This window comes from Tachypleus tridentatus, chromosome 13, assembly GCF_004210375.1.
Source record: "Tachypleus tridentatus isolate NWPU-2018 chromosome 13, ASM421037v1, whole genome shotgun sequence".
Lineage (NCBI taxonomy): Eukaryota > Metazoa > Arthropoda > Merostomata > Xiphosura > Limulidae > Tachypleus > Tachypleus tridentatus.
The window spans coordinates 246,688,653-246,712,324 of NC_134837.1; positions in this window are offsets into that span (position 1 = coordinate 246,688,653).

The window sequence follows — 23,672 nt, forward strand, 5'->3', positions numbered from 1 at the left end:
ATATCATCCACATTAACTAATGAGTTCTACTATTCAACATATAACATTTAACGTTTAACGTGTAAATATATTAACTGAATGAGCCATTGTAAAAACAAACACTGTGAAAGCTTAAAGAAATATGTTTTATTTGGGTTTCTTAACAATAGTCATTCATTATATTAGTCAAAACATGTTTACTGTAAAAAAAATGCAATAAATGATGCTTTCTCTGTAAATTGCATCTCTATATGCAAAATGTATGAGATGAAATTCAGTCTAGTTCCTGTTGGGACCTATCATATCATTCGTAGGACAGGTGAATTCCTTTTTTTATTATTACCTAAGAATACCAAAGCCTACCAATTATTTAGAGAGAAAGAAGTGATAGACCTTTGTTTACTTTGTGACAAACTTTTTAGCAGTCATAGTATGTGCAATAATCAATAGTGATGTAAATAAAAGTAATTCCTGACATAACTTCAATGCCACATTATTGTAATAATAGTATGTTACTATTATTATTAATAATAATAATTATTATGATTAACACATCATTCAGCTGGAACAGTAGCTATGTAGCTTGTTTAATCTGTTGTTAAGAGGTTGTCAGATGTAATAATTCCTTGCAGAATGATTACCACCAAGCAAGGTTTTGGAAATGCTCTTATGATGGTTTATACATTTTGGTGTCAAATACTAGATGAATTATTGATTTGACCTGACAAATATTTGGCTTTACTCATGACCCTGAAGGCATAAAAATGATCTTCATCAATCTTCTTATGCTCTACAGTAAAGATTTAAGTTTCATTTCCTCCTAACCTCAAGGACTAAAATTATAGCTGTCTCATATGGTATTAATATTTATCTTTTGACTACGGGTATTTCTAGCCTGCTTCTCACTGGTCATATTCTCAGCACACGTCAAAACTGTGTGCTGTTTCATTTCTGTTAGCATTAATCATACAGTTTGCTATCCTGTAGCTTTAGCCTTAGCTAATGTTTTTATAAGTGTAAAAATTCTTATAGTGTAATCCTATAAAATAAGTAAAAACATTCAACGTTTCAAAATGCAAAATAATTTCCTATATAAAGGTAAAAGTAAAACCTGTACGTATTTTGGTGGAAAGGATCTTCCATCTTCAGGATACCAGAAGAAACAGAGGATTCATTAAAAAAAATTATAAAAGAATTTGCACTGCATATTTTGCATGTTATAAAGTGCCATTTACAGTATAGATTTCTAAAAATTTACTTCTGTGGCATCTGGGCCTAGATATAGATATATATTTAACAATTTCAAAAGGTTCTTTTATGTTCAATTCATATTTCAGCTTAACTTCCATTAGTATTTGAAATGTATTCCAATAAATGTTATATTAAGAGTTTGCCATGTGTTTCGTCATGACCGAATCACTATTTTTGTTTTAATTTTTCAATGTCTTTTTGTGTTCATTAATTCGATATATCAAATTTATGCTGGTTTCACTGACATAATACAAGGCACAGTTGTATGAGATTTTATATACTCCACATTTATCCTTTAATTCAATTTTCTATTTAATACCATTAATAATATTCATTAGTTTTAAGCTAAGAGTAAATGCTTTGTTGATGTACAAAGTCAATCTTTCAAGGATAAGCCAAATGTTTTTAACTTGCCTTGAACAATAGATCTTACAAACCACCATATTTCCGAAATACTTTATGAAATAAAATCTTTTTAGCTATTCCCCTGGAGATGAAGGGAATTATCCACTTCACTTCACAGTTATAGGGAGTTATCAACGAGGATAGGCAATTCATAGCCACTGTTTTCTGCTCACACTGAAGTTGCATTTCAATATTTCTTTTTCACAACTCATTTCAGTGAAAGGTAGCAGTGCATAAATAGGGAATGTGTTGTTTTATTGAGGGCAATAAATATCAACTGAAACATTGTTGTCTACCCTAAAGTTGGTCAGTAAACAATCAGCAAACATCCCCATTAAGATCAAAGTCATCCTTAGAATAGAAAAGTCATAATCTCAAAAGTTATAGTAATTGTTTTGTAGTCATCAGTGTGGATGGAATACAAAATTCAGCTCGGATTTTACAACCCGATATTTACACATGCTCATATGTAACAATTTACTGGAACGAAAGAACAGTTCCATCTTTAGGAAATTGATATTTATTTTAACATTTGGTTTAGCACACGATCTGTTTGCTACAGGTCCTAATGTTAATTTAGTAAAACAAACAATTTTACAAAATGAATTACGTATGGTAAAATTTTTACTAAATAGGGTAAATTTTATTATCTGTACTAAACTGCAGTTAATTCTAGAAATTAAACAGCCTAGTAAAATCTAAAAATTAATATAGATAAAATTTATTAAATTTTATATCGAGATACGAGAATACAGGACCAGTTAGGGTGTGTTTACTTGTGATAGAATTAATAATTTATGTCCCCCGTTGGTACAGCGGTAATTCGACGTATTTATAATGCTAAAATCGATGGTTTGGTTCCCCTCGATGGCCTCGGCAGATAGTCCGATGTGGCTTTGCTATAAAAGAACAAACAAACATATTCATAATTTATTTTATTAGTTTAAATGTGAGTTATTACTTGGATAGTAATTGGGTATATGTTCAAATTAGTCGAAATAAGAAAGGAGACCACTTCTATGTGTATAGAAAACGTCCATGAAATTTCGTTATAAGTTTTATGGTAATGAACTATCGACTATGTACATATAATAAAAAATATTGCGAGAAACTCATTCTTTTATGTGGAACAGTACTGTATTTGTTATATGCTATTGGTTTTATAGTGGAAGTCATCAGGTATCTAAAAGAAAACTGTTTGAAATTTATTTCAGTAAAGAGAAGAGTGTTTTCTTCTTTTTGATTTTGTTTCACATTATTTTCATGTGATTGTTACTTTTATTGATCCACAATTTCTTGTCTGTCAAGTGTCCAGATCTCTATTGCTAATTGATAAAATATAAACAATAACGTATTGTTCTATTTCATTCAAGATAACTAAATCGTCTACCCTTATATTTTTGTTTACAAAATCAAAATCAAAATTTTTTTGCACATTTGAAGTAGTTAAATGAATGAAACTTGCTGAAAACGTCTGTTAATTTTTGAATACAATAATATTTCTTAACTATATCCAAGAAAAAACTATGGACAATTTGTTCTAGCTCTTTGATTAATTACGTATTGACTTTATCCAACTTAACTATTAATATTCTAATGAGCTAACAGCACATGAGTGATAAAAATCACTGGAATCATTGATTTCGTTCGCATTTTCTATATTTCTAAATTCTTAAACTTCACTATGAAAGGGAAAACATACTCAGCACAGAGCTTAAAGTTAATCACTATTATCAGTAAAATAAACGTACGTAACTACAAACGTAAGTAAGAAGTCTGGGCACGTAGTATTTACCATTCTGATTATAAGAATCGTTTCAAATATTGTGTAGACGTGTTGCAAATCTTGAGCAACATGTGAAATGAACAAAGACATATTGTAATCAACAAATACGGCACAATTTATATAAATGCACATATCAAGTAAAAATAAACCATGCATAATTTACAAAAAACAAACAAACAGAAATACTTAAAGATGGGTTCCATAATGCTTTCAATTAATTTTAATTTGATATCATTGATTGTATCGGTTGCTGTTTCTACTGCTTTAGTAATTTTGGCCTACTACTCATTTATTTCTCATTTTCTGATTGTCAGCAGGGCTAGGTTAAAATCATAACACGTACAATAATTAGCGAGAGGTAATATTATTTATAAAAACATTAGACAATAATGTACAAGAAAACGTAGCAAACTAGAGACACATGAATTAGATGCAGACAACACTCAGACATGTTTCTCATTTTTCCTTTATGTGGATGAGAACGAACAAACTAATGATTGCACTGGATATTTAAGAATGGAGCCCCATATTTATAGTTGCAAAGAAGCGTCTTGTGGTACTTTAATTTAGCATCTGTAAATGTAATGAAGTGGACTAGGAAGTAAAAAGTGTGAAATAACGTGAGGTTATCATGCTAAAAAGCATGTCCTTTTTGTGCTTAACATTTAGAAATTAAGCCCAAAATGTTACGTTACATATTGCGATTTCATATAGACGAAAATTTTGATTTTAATTTATAAGTTAATTCCATGTATGTATGTATTAAATTTCAAATATTTGCCGACAAGACTGGTTGGTTGGCGTTTTGTGGCGAAAAAACAACTAAGCTATTTGGGCCCCAACAAGACTGATAAACTTTGTTTTCCTAACACAAGTATATTTTCATGTAAAAACAACAATAGAATTTATGATAACGGTTATTGCAAATAGTTAGTACAGGTTATCCAGGCCTATTACGAGCGAATTAAGCCTGAGTTGACACTATTACACTTTGCTTAAGCTAGCTAGATGTCTATTCTTAGCTGTCCTCACACTGTTTACAAGCTAAATTTTCATCGACGAAGATATTTAATGTTTTCATAGAATTTCTAACATCCGAAGTTAATTTACTGAAGTTGAAAGGTTTCTAATATTTGAAATCCATAAAAATTGCTGGTCAAACTCTATAGCTTTCCGATTAAGAAGCGTTAATCACAATTAATGCCGTAGCTGACCAACAATATTCTGTATTTTGGGGCGTCGAAAAATAAATTTGTTAGGGTGTGTGTGTGTTTTTTATCATAGCAAAGCCACATTAGGCTATCTGCTGTGTCCACCGAAGGTAATCGTACCCATAATTTTAGCGTTCTAAATCCGAAGACTTACCGCTGTACTTGTGGGAGACAAGCTTGTTAAGAGATGTCATTGAAATTTCGCTTGGCAACAATACTGTCAATTACTATTACTATATACATATCTAGTACATTGTTAATTAATACGCTCGAGAATCTTCTACAAAATTTATGGAACAGGCAGGACTTGCACAATACACGCTTAACTATATGTCACATACATCGCAACTGAAACAAACTTAGGTATGAAAATAAATGTATAACAGTAAATCCTTACAATATAGCCATAAAATTAATCAGTATTATATCCTAAGTCCATGATAATCCATTATAATTAATGTGACGTATCGTTCTTTCTGTTTACACTCCAAAGAACTATTGTATGAAGTCTCATGCAGTATGCTTTGATATTTACACATGACGATTCCAGTGACAACTGTTACGCATCGTTATTTCTATCGGACTAGTCTTCAATTTATTATGTTACACGTTACGATTTCCAATAGCCTGAAACTGATTTATATTGTAATTTGGATTTGGAAGTTAATTGAATGTAGAGATGCGAAAAATTTATTATTGTGTGCAATTTAGGTCATGATGATGGGTGAAACAAAATAAGCGGTCTAGCTAACTAATGAACCCTCATTTGCTGTAAAATTCTTATTAATGCTATAAATATAACTACCAGTTAGGCAGCCAATTTTGATTTCATTTCTTTAAGTCGCACGCTGAATCATTTTCTTGTTGAACCTTTTTTCACACCTAAGTTGTTTTTTATTAGATATCACCAACAGACCACACCAAATAAGTAAACGACACTTTGTAGTAAGCAACATTAGCCTTAGGACAGCAACCCTATTATTCGGAACAAACCTTTACTTTACAGAACCAACTAGATCATTTGAAATATATGGCGATAGTTTTTCCCTCTATAAACCAGTGTTAATGACTTCCTTTATACTAACACCATAGAAATTTTGAATTAACAGTTCTTTGTCATCCCTCCCATCCAATCTCTACAACCGTATCAAGTATAATTAGTCATTCTAAATGTTTAAGCTAATATCATGTGATGCTAAACAATCTTTAATTAGGAAAATTTCATAAAATTGAGTAAACCCGTGCTGAAACATTGACAATGAATAATGACAATGATTAGTTTGAAAACTTGAACTAGAAATTGTTAATCTAGTTTGCTTGGCCTAACAAATACTTCACGCATTCCGTCTTATAGATTTCTGCTCTAAATCAGCCATATTTAACCCGAAAGACAAAAATTAAAAACCGTCCACGTTTATTATTAGGTGAAGCTCTAGTAATAAAACGTATTGTGTAGATGTGCATCAAATTCGAGCGGTTTTTGTTGAATAACTGCTCATGTGGCTTATACTCACACCAAATTAGACTCTTAATTGAAAAGATCCATAAGTATTCTAAATGTGAAAAATCCAATAAAAAGTTGAGAATGTTTTTTCTACAAATAACGTAAATACTTCAGTTAAAAAAAAAGAGAAAAAATTCAATCAGAATTGTAGATGTCATATATCAGGTATTTCTTAATGGATTTCCTTGAAATTTTATATGGGAGGTAATAGTCCAGTAGAGAACAGCCACTAAAAATATGTGATAGTTTGGATTAGCACAGTCTGAGATATAGAAGATGGAATATTACTAAACAATCAGTTCTGTTAATTAGACACATTAGCAGGTTCTTTTGGCCACTCGACATACTACACCGTGTCTTGATATGACGAGAGCGACCCAACTAAAATGGTGGAAAGTGAAGAGTTCCGTGTCAGAACTAAATTATTTCCAGTTGCCTGACTTACTTTTCTTTTCTCGGCTAAATGAATAACGTGGTCATTAAGTTGCGAAACAGGAACAATTTAGAACAAGTATTTCCTAATGAAGACCTGAAAGTATAAAGAAAAGTTTCAAGCATACATTGAAATATCGACAGTGTGTTTCATTTACAATAATTAATCATTATTTTTTACTTTACAAAATCTAGAATTGCTTTTAGTAATAATCTTTCGTGCTCTTAAAACCTGTCTGTTACAGAAATTTAGAGAGCAAGTTAAAGTAAGAAATAACTAATTGTGGTGCTTGTACACGCAAAGTTTGCGTTTCCTCGTAAAATATAGTTCTAATATAATCTTCTGTAGGGGTATCTTTAGTGTTCTGAATAATATAAAAATAAAAATAAAATCTTGAAATATTACCTTGAAGGTTGTCAGGAATTGAATCATGGTAATTTAATCCAATAAAAAAGACAAAAGTGAAACAGAAATACTCCAAACAAAAAGTCCACTCGAAACATATTATAATTAACTGCTTTGAGAAAGAAGAACAAAGTGTTTTTCAGACAGTTAATTTTTATACAGCTCTTTTCTAAGCTGAAAAATAATATTTACATTTTATTGGTAAAGTACGAATAAGGTATTTTAATCCTCTAAATGTAATTTCACAGTTAATAACCATTTTTTGTTCCTTGTGTGCAGTCAATTTGTGGTGAAGTAGTTAGATTCAGAGACGTTATTCATAACTAGAGCTGTAATATTTATTTACTTTAACTTGTAAATTGCAGTAATGAGTTTCATGACATTTGTTAGGTGTATATAACAACCGTTAATTATTTTTGTCCGTTTTTAAAAATTGCTCTAGTAATTAGAATAATTATCCCTATTTTTTATATTTTGCTAATGAATGATATCACGAGTCTTTTTCACTACGGAAAACAATATCGACTATTGTCAGAATGCACCTGAAGTTTTGAATAGATCGAATGTTATAAAGGTTCAAGTAGTGAGATTTTATTTTATTTCTGCCTATTTATGCCCCCCCCCCAGTAGCTCAGCGGTTTGTCTGTGAACTTACAACGCTAAAAACCGGCTTTTCATACCTGTGGTGGACAGAGCACAGATAACCCATTGTGTAGCTTTGTGCTTAATTCAAATCAAGAAAACAACAACTGCGTATTTATTCAAATTCCAATAAATTTTTTTCACTTTAATTTGTTAATGAATTGCAATAGTTTTCAACTTCTAATATATTGAATGCATTAGTAATACTGTAAATTTGTGTCAAATATAATTTAGAGCTTTTGTTAAACAATTGTATTGAATAAATGTTTATCACATCATTTTCTTCTGTTTGTCTGTTTTGTAAAAGGCGTACACATTATAATAATTGTTGTTTCATAAAGGTTTTGATGTTGTGTGCGTGTTTTCTTATAGCAAAGCCGCATTGGGCTATCTGCTGAATCTACCGGGTTTTGATATTTACTGATATACACTGAAAGAACACACAGAAAACACGTGCCCAATGTACAAATACAGCGACATATCGATTTTCCCTTCTCGTTCTTTTGATCTCTTCTTTCGGATATTCACTTAATTCAGTGTGATTTAGAATACTGTAAACATTTTAAAACTACTAATAAACCTGTCTGTCATGTTTATGTATATGTGTTTGTTACTTTTTGTTACAGAACGTATTTATCAGGCTATGTCACATGTTTAAGTACGGTTTTCTTGTTTCAGATATTCACGCAAATAGTATGTTTTTAATATGACAACTTTACGATGGATCCTTTTGCAATGAATTTTCTCACATGGCGTAAAGTGGTCAGCAGTTTGGGAAACTAACTATGTTACTGCTCTGTACCTGTACTGCACCTTAGAAACAGTTAAAAATATTTGGTCGCTTTCGAGTTGGGCAAGATCAGCGATGATTTTTACTAACATTACATTTACTTTATTTACTTATATAGCAATAATAATGGTTAGGGACAAAATGGTACTTATTGTCCATTTTGGCTGTTTCTTCTTCTAAATCAAACTAAAACTATATTTAAGCTGACCTTTATCATTCATATGTCTAACTAGGTTCTTTTTTAAATAGCTATAGTACTAAAATCTTGTTTCAGTAACATAACTAAATAAGAGTAAAACATTAGTTATTGTATTTATTGTGTTATTCAGGTATCACACATTACAATCTATTATGATCTATGCATTAATCACAATGAACGTATTATACATAATTCAAATAGTTCTAGTTCAGGACACGATATACGATAACATATCTCTTTGTGTCACTCTGTGTTGTATGAATCGATAGAGGTTATTATCTGCAGGTTAATGAGATAGTTATATTGTATCAAGCATTATCGCGAGTGTGAGATCACTTTATAGTTATCATAAGGACTAGAGTTATTTATGGGTTCATTACACTGGCAGAGTTTGGATGCGTTATCTTCAAGTTGAGATTTCAATTTTATGTAAGTGGAAAGTTTTATTTAATTTGACTATAGTTTTGTTCTCATTAAATACAGTTTTTCAGTTTCAATTACTTTTCATTAGTTTCTTTGTTTTCAATCGATGACTTCATTTTCTTTTTTCCACCTTCCACTGTACGTGCGTAAATGAAGATTTATTTTTCGCCTTCATATGCATACTTTTTTATCCATTAATTTGACACCAGATCATTACATTTGATATTTCACATATTAACACTATGACTGCTTTCTATTATATTGATCAAAGAACTGTGTGATTCATCTATTTTCAGTCTTGGAATATGAAATCAGTCTAAAAAGTAGGAAGGTTAAATCATGTTAATTTATGTCTTGTAAGCAAATTTGAAATTAGCATTGAGACTTTGTTACGTCTCAGAAAGCCTGAAAATAATTGTATTTTGTATGTTAGCTTCTGATTTAAATAGAAATAAATAGCATAGTTTCTGCTATGATGACTACAGCAAGAACATTTCAAACATAGTTTGTTTTTTGTATCATCGTTAATGCACACATGTAATCGAGTCTAATCTACAAAGTATTTCAAGTTCGTTGTATGAAATTTCGTAATGACTTCTGCTCGAATACACATAAAAATATAAACAATGAATATACGTTAAATGGGAAATTGAAGTAATGATGGGCAAGTAACACTATCACCCTTTCTAAAGAAAGTGTTTCTATTTTACGGAAAGATAATCAGAGAAATACTGTTGTTCATGTTTAGAATAAGGACAAATTAGGAAAGGTCATGCCACTTTAAAATTTATTTACTCGTAAATGAATAAGTCAGTTGTAAGTTTATGAACTTACAACGCTAAAGTTTGTGTCAGATTTCTTTGTGAGGACAGGTTTGTCAGATGTTTTAGTAGTATTTATTTGTCAAATATTTGCGTAAAGATACGTGTGTATTTTCTTATAGCAAAGCCACATCTGGCTATCTACTGTGGCCACGGAGATGGAATCGAACTCCTGATTTTAAGGTCATAAATCCGTAGACTTACCGCTGTACCAGCGGAGGACTTACGTAAGTATACAAGGAATATTAGCATTAACAGTCTCTAATTAATTCACCTGGTTAACATACTCACCGCCAAATAGTAGGATTTGACTGTCTTATTTATCACGCACCCATGGCCCAAAAGTGCGAAGCAAGTCCAGCAAGTAACTATTGGGCCATATACGGTCCCATATGTCTAAGCCATAAATTGTTGTGTAACATTAGAATGACTTATTAAACACATTTCAGAGAAAAAGGTCTTAAAACTTATTGGTGAAATAATGGAGGTATTTCAATCATAAACATGTACGGCTAAAAATGAAAGCAATGTATTTCTGTGATTTTCCAGCTAACCTACCTGAAGTGTTATCAGTGCAGCAATTCAGTTTTTAACAGGTACAAATATTTATTTCGTTGTTGTTAAATGCAAAGGTAGAAATATTAATACCTGTGCTATGCTGGCCGTGGGTAAAGAAACCCGATTTTTAAAGTTGTAAGATTACGTATTTATTACTAAGAAGATCTGAACCCCCGATCCGTAGATTACGAATCGAACAGTCTAACTATTCCGTGCCTCCGGCCACTATTAGATTTCGTAGATAGGTTTTCAATATATTATCATTCGTGATAAACAATTAACAAAATGGTTTCTCTTTTTATGGAGATATATATATATCGTGCATACGTCTTATAACACAACACGTTTTCATGATGAGACTTTATAGATTATTATTATTTTAATGAAAACTTTAGGTTAAAATAAATCATCTATAGAGATGAAGACTGCAAATAGCCTTCAAGATAAACATTTCTAATAATAAATGTATTTTAAATACAGATATTTAAAACAATGTTTTATTTGTTTTAATATGCGATTACAAGTAATAATTTTCACACTATGAGTAATAATTTTCATTTGATAAATAGAATATCCCTTTTAACAGAATAATTTACTCTCTTATCCAATTATTTATATTTTTTTATTTTCAACAGTTTTTTTACAGGTTTCTATATTTCTTAGTTGTTGACAATCTATCCCAATTAAACATTAGCAATAGAATTAAGAAACTGATCTACAAACGTGAATATACTATTTACGTTGTCTGAAATTTCCGTTACTAGCCTGATGATAATTATAAAGTATAATTATCTTGTATAAAACTCGGTATACCATGTACTTGATGTATATATATACATATATATGCACATAAATATGTATTTCGAATATAGTTGTTAAACGAAAATGAAATGGATTTCTTTATAACTGAAATTTAAACTTTAAGGTATACTGATTGAAGCTTTCAAAACATACCGCAGTTTATATATAGTTCGATTTTCAAAACTGTTTTACCATGGTATATACAGTAAATAAACGTCATAAGTTATTATTACTTATGTAAGTATGGTTGAATTTAACTTGATTTTGATGTTAATTTGATTAATATACAAGTATAATTATCAAACAATTGTGTTTAGCACAAACATTATATCCTCGTTTGTCGAAAATCATTAAGTTTCATGATGAGAGACGAAAGACACTCGAAACGTTGTCCTACACACTTGTGTTTCTACAAGAGGCAGTTGCTGTCCTTTCGACTTAATTTCTCAATGAGTACTGTGTAAACAATCTATCAAATAATACATAATGTTGTTGTCAAGCAACCCAAGTTATACAATATGCTATATGTCCGTTGCTCACTGAAGGTAGCCGATATCGAAACCAGATGTTTGGTGTTATAATCCCTCAAACTTACTACTGAACTACAGAGGAGCATATTATGAACGTAAACCAGAAATATTTTTACTGTCATACGTTATGATAAACAAAGGAATTCATGAAATTGTAACAGGTTCGTATATACATTTATGGCTTAGCTTACATTACAAATGGATTAGGCGTGATTTAGTGGTTACCTGCTTGCATTATGAATCCGGGGATTCATGATTTGTGGTCCGTTGCAGAAAGACGCACTTTGCACTTTGAAGCCTTGATACGCTATAAAAGAGACCAGCAAGTCCTATTATTCGGTAAAAGCAAAACATCTGAACAGGTGAGTTGAAACTTAGAGATGGCAGGCAGTCTTTTAAGAAAATTCTGAAACAAACAGATGTGTGTCTGTTCTAAATCTAAAAGCAGAATGTTGACACCTTTTTATCTTGCTCAATAACTCAAATGAATAAGAAAACTATGATTATGTGAAATCAATCTCTTCTCTTAACAGAATAAACATTATGAATAACTTCAGAGAAAAACAAAATTCCAACTAACTAAACCTGATGTATATCTAAGGATTTTAGAGCTGGTGTTCGAATTGTGCAATACTACGAAATATTCCCCGTACTTAAACTGTTAATGCTTTATAAATTAAATAATTAATTCCTCATCTTCGATGATGAATGATGGTTTAATGTCGAATTGTTACATTCCCTTTAGTCAGTAGGTTTTAATCCTGCTGTAGTTGACAGAGCTGTTAAGAAACTAGAAAACAAGGATAATAATATTAAGTTAAAACTATTTCCTGATGAAAGTAAAAAAAGAATATTTAGTGCTATCGTTTACACTGAGGTTTTCCTGTCAAATATAATGAGAAAAATAAAAATAATAAATGAATATTTTTCAAGCATACAAACCAATAAACAAAGTTGCAAGTTATTAATACACTTAAAGATAAAATTGATTTAATGGAAACAAAAATTCATATTCAAATAGTGATAAAATACCATCTGAATGTAAAATAGATTACATAGGACAGATTCGAGTGTATGATACTGTTTTCTATTCTCATTGTTTTTGTTTTTATGGTAATCTTGTATAGTAAGTTATTGGTATTTTATTGTACTTTAAAAATTGGAAACTGTCTTTTTCTTACAATTGCGTATTAAATAATCGTTGTTCTAAAATAATCGTGAGTTTTTAAACATTGAACATTACGCGTGTGCCAAGGAATTTTAAAAACGTAACTACTTAATCAGTTAATATCTTCCACAAATCATAAAATGCAATTGATTTCTAATTAGTTTATTAGGGATTTAATAACAAAAGATAGAAGGGGTACCTTATTAAACAATGTATTGTTTTGTTTTTGCAATTCATTATTCTGTAATAGGAACCATTAGCTGGTGATTACAAGTTTTAACTCAACGGTATTATGATTTTGCTAACCAAATGTTATTTCGCAACGACCTGCTGACTCAAAAGATGTACATTAATTCTAAATCTTATATATAGATAATAAGGCAAAATAATTCAAAACGTTTACAAAATATTTAAGAAGTACAAATAATGAAATTGACTGCTATCTAGTGTAATAAAGGACAATTAAATTGCATAAGAAAAGTGTTCCACGTGCCTTATCAACCTGAAATAACTTCCGCTTTTATTGATTGTACTGAGACGCGATGAAATAATAGCGACAGACAAATTATTTCAGATGCAAAAAGCTTTTAAAAAGAATAGAAAGATCGAACCGAGAGAAAGATATTTTCTAAGACCACACTTAAGAACACAAAGTTCACAGAAGCTCATCAGAGGTACATATTAGGTCGTGGAAAGTATGACATCTTTTTGATTCCTGTTGTTCCAGCAATTTTGAACTTTTTGTTTATTATCTTATTTGAAATGCTAGGATGTGTGTTATCATGATGATTTTGTTTTACATAAATCTCTTTTAACAATTTCGCGATTACTACTTTTGGAATGACAATAGTATTATTTCAAGCTAACATTTTATCTCTTGCCGAGTGAATTCTTACGTTTATAGCCCCAGCAGTGCTTAAAGTACGAATCGCAGCTTCAACCTGGAACTTGCGATCCCCATCAAGAACAAACACATTATAGTTACGACAAAAAGTGTTCGTACCTTCGCGTCGTGAGTAGGTTTTTCTTCATAACTTAAAAAGTATCACGATTAAGATAATGAAAATACGGTATATTATAAATATTATACTAACACATTTACATAAACTTTTATGTGAATTGAACGAAAAATAAACTGTGTAAAACAAATAACTAAACATAGGAAGGGCAGAAAGAGTTCGTGCGTCTACTCTAATGATCAGTTGTGTAGCCTTTTAGGTGAATTACTAGGCGCGATCTCTCCTCATAGCCCTCCATGATCGTTTGACAGTACTCAACTGATATTTTCTTCCATTCTTCTTTACATAAGGCCTCCAACTCTTGCAAATTTTTCGAATAACGCTCATGAACCCTGGTCTTTAACTCATGCCAAACGTTTTCAATTGGGTTGAGATTGGGTGACTGCGATGGTCACTTCAGAATGCTTATATGGTTCCTCTACAACCACGATTGCATGTATTTTGATGTGTGCTTATGGTCATTATCGTGCTGGAAGATCCAACGACGCCCAAGCCGCAAGTTCCGAGCGTCATTCTTGATATAAGTGCCTAAAATATTAACGTAATCTTCTTTTTTCATGATTCTGATGACGCGCTGAAAGCTGTCTGAACCAGAAGAGCTGAAGGAACCCCATAGCATGATCGAGCCACCTCCGTGTTTAACTGTAGGGACGGTGTTCTTTTGAAGCTTTCGTTCCCCCTTCTTACGGAAAATATTGCGAACATCATTGTGGCCGAAAAGCTCGATTTTAGTCTCGTCTGACCAAAAAATACTTTTTCAATTGGTAAAGGGTTTATCTACATGCTTTCTTATATACCTCAGTGCTTCTAAATGAACAGGCTTTAAATATGGAATTCTACGAAAACGGCATGCTCTAAACCCAGAAGAGCGTAACATGTTCGTAACTGTAGAGGTGCTTACTTCAACCCAAATTTCCTTTACCAGTTTCTGTTTGTTATTACATGTTAAACGAGGGTTCCTACTAATTTCTCTGAGAACCTTCCTCTTGGTTTTCTCTGGAATTTTGGTAGGGCGTCCGGAACGAGGGAGGATAGCAGTTGATTCTGTGAGCTTAAACTTGGCAATTATGCTTTGAACAATAGATTTTGGCACATTAAGTTGTGTAGCATTACCAGACAGAGACACACGATACTTGTATTTTACAATAATTCGTTTTTTGTAAATCACTGGACAGTTGTTTCATGTTCGCCATAATAACCAAGCTGATAATGACGGAGACGGCGCTAAATTGCCGAAAGTACATTTTTTGCTGGCTAAATTCCAATAATTATGAACCACGTGTCTAGTTTTGGAATGGTATAATGTATTTTTTCGCCAAACTAGACACATTTTTTTACGGAATGTCAGTTTTTTCACACCTTTTGAAATGTACGAACATCTTTTGCTCCTCCTACTTTTGGTTATTTGTTTATAAACAGTTTGTTTGTCGTTTAATTTACATAAAAATTGATGTAGATGTGTATAACATTTATAAAACAACACACTTCTATTAGCCTAATCGTGATACTTTTTAAGTTATGAGTAAAAAACTACTCGGGACGTAGGAGTTCGAACACTTTCTGTCGTAACTGTATGTATATATAGTCTTGCCTAACATTATTCATGTAAAATTGATTTTCATCAGAGTTTCTCCAATGGTAGATTAATATCACAGTTCATAAATAAATGTTAAGTATTATTTATACTATTTCACCTGATATCTAAATATTTCATCCTCTTGTTTGGTTTCCTCCCCCCTGAGACAGCCATAAGTCTTTGGATTTACAACAATAAAATCCGTCGTTCAATTCCCCTCAGTTGTCACAGCAGACAATGTGGCTTTGCTATAAGAAACACAAACTTTTTTGTTTGCATTTCATGTTATCAAGTTTTCCTTAGAAATGTTTCCGGAAAAAATATCTAAAGGATATAAAATTATTAACATTTTCAATGTATAACAATTGCTATCAACTTAGCACACTTTGTATTTTTGACAGGAAAAGATAGTTTATTCTATTATGTTCAACTTAATAAAATTATATTAAAGTGAAAATCTAACATTCATTTTTTAATGAACTCCACATTAATGAATATCTAACACTCGTATGTATGTATATAGACACAAATACTCTCTCTCTCTCTTTGTATATATATATATTCTTAAACACAAAGTTAGAAATATTGCAGGATCAACAGAAAATGGAAAGTTTCAACTCAATTATCGTATCAATACTAAGCCCCCATTATTGTGTGTCCTTTAATCTTAATTCTTCCTTATTTAGCAACTTCTGGTTATATAGAATATCCCCTATCTTTATTTGATATAAAAATCATTAAATGCCTGAATGACAAGTGTATGAGTAAATTTTAGATGTTTATGTTGTTAGGAATATAAGCTTTCGAATATATTCAAAGTGGTTCAGACTAATACTTTTTGGTGGTGTGGAACGAGATGTAGTAGGACTATTCTGTGACATATCACTGGGGTCATCTTCAAGAACAATAATTTCAAATGTTTATTTTAATATGCAGCATACACCTGAAATGTCAATGAAAAAGGTGTGGACCATAAAAAATAAAATATTATAAACAAAATTTACTACAGTTGCTCCTTAAAAATATAGATTTGGTCCTTCTATGTACATGGATTTGTACATGACACAGTTTGGTTTGTTTTAAATTTCGCAAAAAGTTACTCGAGGCTTATCTGCGTTAGCTGTCCCTAATTTCACATGATAGACTAGAGGGAAGGCAACTAGTCAATACCACCCACCGCCAACTCTTGGGCTATTCTTCTACCAAAGAATAGTTACCTTATAACGGATAAAAGGGCAAGCGAAACCGTTTATGATATAGGTGATCAAAATTCAACTATAACAAATGTTATTACTCAACCCATGCTATTGCGTTAAACAAGAACTGTGGTAAATCATATCGTGTCAAAGTTTTCACTATAAGTGATGCTGGCATAAATCTATGTGTACGTATTAAATAGTATGAATTATTTCCAGTACTCAAAAAAATAAGGGATAGTTTATTAAAGTGCAAATTAAAATTTGGTTTCAAAATCAATGATGAATTATTATAGTATAAAAGAGCACCTTTACAATGTTGGGTCGTTTTGTGTTTTTCTTTGAAGTCAGTTTAATTTGTTGATGAATGTTCGATCACTTTAATATGGGTGTGCTGTAAACCTGATAGTTAACTTTTCATACAGAAAAAACGGCCAGACTTTATACATTTTTCTTCTCAAAAATATATAGTTTTTGTTTGAATTTCGCGCAAAGCTACTCGAGAGCTATCTGTGCTAGCCCTCCCTAATTTAGTAGTGTAAGACTAGAGGGAAGGAAGCTAGTCATCACCACCCACCGCCAACTCTTGGGCTACTCTTTTACCAATGAATAGTGGGATTGTCCGTCACATTATAACGCCCCTACGGCTGAAAGGGCGATCATGTTTGGTGCGACGGGGATTCGAACCCGCGACCCTCAGATTACGAGTCGCACGCCTTAACCCACCTAGCCATGCCGGGCCTATACAGTTTTTATTGTTCTCCTTATGTGTGTGCCTTGTAAATGTTTTTTTTCAGAAAGATATAAACCAGTCCAATAATTATTTTATTTCATATTTTGATTGTAGGATTAAGTTATCAAGGCTATATATTGTCGAATTTGATGTTAAACTAATGAATTGAAGGAAGGCAAAAATTTAATGGTATCCTACACTCCCAATCAAAGCTAATGGGTTGACTTTTACTCTTGTAATGTAACCACAGTTTAATAAGTGTGAGAATATTTTGCAGTACCGCAAGGACTTAAATACAACTCATCGGCTCTGAAATTCAAAGCTCTAACACAGATCGGACTTTGGCCTTATTAAGTAAAGGGTAAAAAGTTTATAAATTTGTTATTTTTTTAGCTAAATTGACAACAGAGTTGGAATTAGAATATACTTTAGGAACATCGCGTACCGACTTAATGTAGTTGAAGATTCGGTTTCGATTATAAGTATTCAGTAGCGACTCAGCATGACACCCTTTTCTAAACATATAATTCTTACATCTTTAGGAGATGCTTTTCTTCTGTCCAGGGAAGGCATTATGAGAAATCCTGTTCCATTATTTAGTCCTTACAATATAACATTATGCAAAGGGTTGATATACATGCTATGCAAAAATATTCTGAAGGTGTTTTATAAGGACTAGAACCGGACTGCTACTGGACTAATGCACAGTCTTTTTTTGTCAGGTCAGTTCTAGTAATCCTCTCAATATAGTCCTAACATTATTTAGTAGGATAACAAACTGTAATCGAAATGGTTGATCAGTAAGTCGCACTACTTGTTCCGTCACTATGTTTTACGTATAGTTATCACCGCTTGGCTTTAGTTAATTTTCCTTAATCTTCTTCAAAGTTTCAAACAAAGTTGTAACTGCCTCTTATTATGTATTTGATTACGACAATGTGAGTTCTGACCCGTTTTTGTATTTGTCTGATTTCTAATATTTGAACCGTTTTCAGTGTCTGTTTTTGTAAAAGTTCTTGCTTGCCACTATTACGCACCTTTATCAAATAAATTGGTAGAAACAATGATCGAAAGTGTAGCAATTATCGTAACAATAAATGATCAAATCTTAAGATAAAAGTGTATTACTGAGCGAGAAACATGCTCAAGATGTACCGAAACAGCTGCGCATTCTCACAAAAGGTTAAATGAAACGTACATACAAGTAATGACATATCGATTTTTTTGGAATTGCATCAGTTATGATATCCCAGACTGCTAAGAATAGCTATCTCTTTCATTTTTGGTTTAATTAGTTAGTCTGAAAGTTACTAAGATAGAGCGTCCAGTCAGAATTGAAGAACAGAGAATTGTTTTGTTTTTTTTAATTTCTCGCAAAGCTACACGAGGGCAATTTTCTGCACTATCCGTCCCTAATTTAGCAGTGTAAGACTAGAGGAAAGGCGGCTAGCCATCACCACCCACTACCAACTCTTGGGCTACTCTTTTACTAACGAATAGTGGGATTGACCATCACATTATAATACCCCCACGGCTGAATGAACGAGCATGTTTGTTACGACGGGGATTCGAACCCGCGACCATCAGATTACGAGTCGAACGCCATAACGCACCTGGCCATGCCGAGCCAGAAGAACAGAGAAAGTGTTTACAAGAAATTCAAACGTTAAAAATATTCAAGAGATAATTTAAAAGCATCATACTTTTTATGTATTCCAAAAGGAGGATATAAATAAAATATTTTGTGATAAAAAATAACAAGAAAATTGCACATAGGTTATTTCATAATTTTTTTATACAGATGTTATTATGTAATATTTTATAGAGCTTTCCATATATCGGTATGTAAAAATATTATTTTTTATCTGTAATAACTCATGCAATGTTTGTTCATTGTTAACCTTAAGGTTTGGCCAAGCATGGCCAGGTGGTTAAGGCGCTCGGCTCGTTATCTGAGGGTCGCGAACTCGAATCTCCGTTGCACCAAACATGCTCGCCTTTTCAGCCGCGAGGGGCGATATTTAGTTACGGTCAATCCCACTATTCGTTGATAAAAAAGTATCCCAAGAGTTGGCGATGGGTGGTGATGACTAGCTGCCTTACCTTTGGTCTAGTCTCACACTGCTAAATTAGGGATGGCTAGGGCAGATAGCTCTCGTGTAGCTTTGCGCGAAATTCAAAAGCAAACAAACCTCAAGGCTTAAAAACAGAATATCTGTGCTTTGCCCACAATAGGTATTTAATCTAAATTTTAGTTTTATAAATTTTTATACCCTCATTGCTAAAGAACTGGTGGCATACACGTATACCAATACTAAGTACTTACAAATACAGTGTGTTTATATTACGAACTTCGGCCCAGCATGGCCTAGCGCGTAAGGCGTGCGACTCGTAATCCGAGGGTCGCGGGTTCGCGCCCGCCTCGCGCTAAACATGCTCGCCCTCCCAGCCGTGGGGGTGTATAATGTGACGGTCAATCCCACTAGTCGTTGGTAAAGAGTAGCCCAAGAGTTGGCGGTGGGTGGTGATGACTAGCTGCCTTCCCTCTAGTCTTACACTGCTAAATTAGGGACGGCTAGCACAGATAGCCCTCGAGTAGCTTTGTGCGAAATTTCCAAACAAACTTATATTACGAACTTTCACTGAAGGCATGTTTTCGAGGAATAAGTTTGTCATCACAACTCTCTTGTTGTATTTGAGTTTGAAGCAAGATAAGTAATAGCGTAAGCTTATACAAATATTACTGTATTAGCTTCTTTTCTTTAACTTTTTCTTTAAGTGGAACACATCCTGTGAGAACAAAGTGCAGTTGTGAAAGATAAGACATCGAAGTTTCCTGATGTCATGTGCTTTCAGTGTCTGGTTACTTCTAGTAAGAACATCAGAGCGCTTTATTGTGTTAAGTGTATATAATTTTTTTTTTTTTTCAATTTCATCTGCCATGCTTAGGCAATGCTATATTAGAAGTTGGATATTACCTGTAACATTAAGCTCCAATGACATTTATTATAAACAACTAACGTTCCAAGATCAAAATATGCTTTACCTTGTTTACCATTGGAAACTTCAAGAACAATATAATATTAAAAAACACATAAGGTGATGTGAATATGGAAACCAAAGATGTTAGTTTTTTAATATGTTCAAAATAGATCTGTAGTACTTTTATGCCTGAATTATTTCAAATAGAAAAATTAAAACAAACTATTCACTACAATGGAACTGTACAAGAAAATCCTTTACATGCAATTATAACACACACGTACCTACACACACACACACACACATATATATATATATATATAAAATCTTGTGGCTGTCATCAAACCCACATATTACTACTTTCACGTATTTTAGTATTGGAAGAATAAATTGTTCAGACTGTATAAACATATTGAAATGTGATTGGATACAATATTAAAGTAAATTGGAATTATTTTTTTAATATTTCTCAGAATAAAATATTGCCTTATCAAGCCAACGTCATTTTTAGCTTCCGTAAAATTTTAGATAAAAATAAAGTATGAAAGAAACAACATGTTCTTTTCTTTGCTGTTCAATGAAATAATGCGATGGTTTTAGTAGTACATGTAATTGGGTGGAACTGCGATCTAGAATAACGAAGTAACGAATATTAAAAATTGCATAATTTATATTTAATATTACAACACAGACAAAGAGCACTTAGAGCTGAATGACTTTTGTGTATGTGACTAATAATTCACGTGCTTGATAGCATCATTTGTTAGAGGCTGCGTTTAGTTAACTGGTGCAAGACATATTTCTTATTCCTTTACTAACGTCTGCTTAATGGATAGATTCGCCTATATGGTATGCATTGGAATATCTAAATGTTTACAGTTACTTCACAAGATATCAACCATTGATACTTTCTCCCTTGCCAGTAGCTCAACTGGCAAGGTTACTCGATAACCTAGGACGGTAGAGAACAAATACACTATTATGTGTTTTATGTGCTGAGCAACAATCATATAATTAACAAATTGACGATTAATTAGTATTCAAATTTGATCTTAGTTTCTTAAAATCTAAGGTTTTTTTTATGTTTAAATCTTGTTCATTGTTGGAAGTAAGTATGATTTCTAAGCTCTTTTGATCTGCGTCGACAAACAATAAACAATATAAGAGCTTTAAGATTAAATAATTTCATTCTTTATTTTGAAACTCTAGTTTGAAAGCTACAAAGCTGAATAAAGGTAATATAATAGAAAACGAAAAACTTATGGAAAACTGGATGGTTTTGAAACAACAATCTTATTTCATTAATATTTGAATGTTCTCGTAGCTGTATTGTGTAAACCCTTCAATAATTATTACGTGCATCTAGGGAATATTTCTAGTTGAGTAACGCGATGAGTATATAAAGTAAATCTTTTGAGGCTTCACTAATAAAAATATTTTATTTTAACAACATTTTGGTAGTTTTAGATTTAAAACAGGTAAAAAGGTATTTTATTTATTTTTCTAATATACGGTGCCGTCCGTTTCATAATGTATAAAGTAATTTAGTTTTTTTAAAATAGATTTGATAATATCATTTTATGATATTAGTTTGTCTAGAAGATGAAATTACTAGTTCAAATAAATTATTTGTGCCTTTATGTTATATAGTTTAATATTCATAAGAGGATTTTTACTTACACCACTAAACAGACATTTACTTCCGATCGCAAGTTGGAAATACTCGAGATGTAGCTGCGATGCATACAAAAGCACGATTTGAAATTGATCATTTGTTTTAACTTTTAAATTATATTACTAAATGCTAGTTACGAAGTGATTTGGCAAATGCAAAACACATTTCACAACCAGTTTCTAATGGAAACGTCTGAACAACAGCGATACGATAATAAAATTGAACTATAAGTCTGTGACTTATCTTCCACTTACAGATACTGCTGTTAAACCTGTAGAGACAAAGTAAAAAGCCAAGGTTAAAATATTCTGTCAAATTAACTACTTCTATCTCAGCGATGTCATTAGAGAAAGTACTTCTTACATATTAAGAAATCGGCTGAGTTTCACTAATGTCAAACCAACGTTAATGTCATTAATTACGCATTACTTTGATCATTTTAAGCCATTGCTAACATCAGAACAATATCTTAATGTCAGTAAGGAATTATGCGATAAAGAATGAACTGGAATGACTTTTTCAAGATTGGTGCATTTAGATGAACCAATTAAAATCACTGTCTGGGCTTCAAATATAGGTAAAATAACTCAAGACTAGTCGAAGGAAAAAATTAGGAATCGACTTTCTGTTGCATCTAAATTAAGAGCATTCTCAGTTACAAACCATTGTAGTCATTTCTTCTATCATGGAATGGATAATTTTATTACAAGTACAATAAATTTTGTTTACAAACTTGTTGCAAGGTAACTTGATGCTTCCATTTTTCGTTAAATGTGTGATCAGATGTGATTGTTGTTGGAGGAATGTATTTAAGAATGAAAGTGCATATTGTAAAAGCAAATATACAATTAAAGAAGCTATGAATAAAGTCTTGAGTATCAGGTTTGCATTATTAACAGTTTAAAACACAGTCATTAATATCTTGTTCAATTTCAGGTAGGTGTAACAAAACCTAAATTTGGATATATATTTAGTGGACAGAAAGATATTTATGCATAGAATCCGTTGTTATTTCACACTGAATTTTGATAAAAGAACCTATGACGAGATATAACATTTCTTCTCCACTGCATTTTTCTCAATACTAGTTGGACGATTTTTTTCTCTAAGTTATCACTATCCATCAAAAACATACAAGTCAGTCAAAATTATCTAAAAGTGAAAAATTACTCTGTTACTGGACGGTGGAGATTAATGGTTCTAAAGTGATTGGGTGTATTAACGTGAACTGAGCAATCACATGGTTTCATATGACTTGTTAAAAGTGAAATGTGAAATTAAGGCAATTTGTTGCCAAGATTTAGCGAAAATGCTAAAATATAACCAGGAAAAATTGTTTAAAATATTTTGACTGCGTACATTGTCAATATATGTAGACGTACACAGAAGACTTTAGTATCTGAGAATCTGACTGTAGATAATATGTTGAAGATTTGAATATATCATGCTTGTAATTCCAGAACTAGCAACTTATTTTTAGTCACTGTTTATTTACAGAATTATACATAAATTTTATTTGATGAATATATGAAGACAAACATTTGGAAAAACAAAAAAATTTGAATGTAGAACCTTAGGAAGTGTA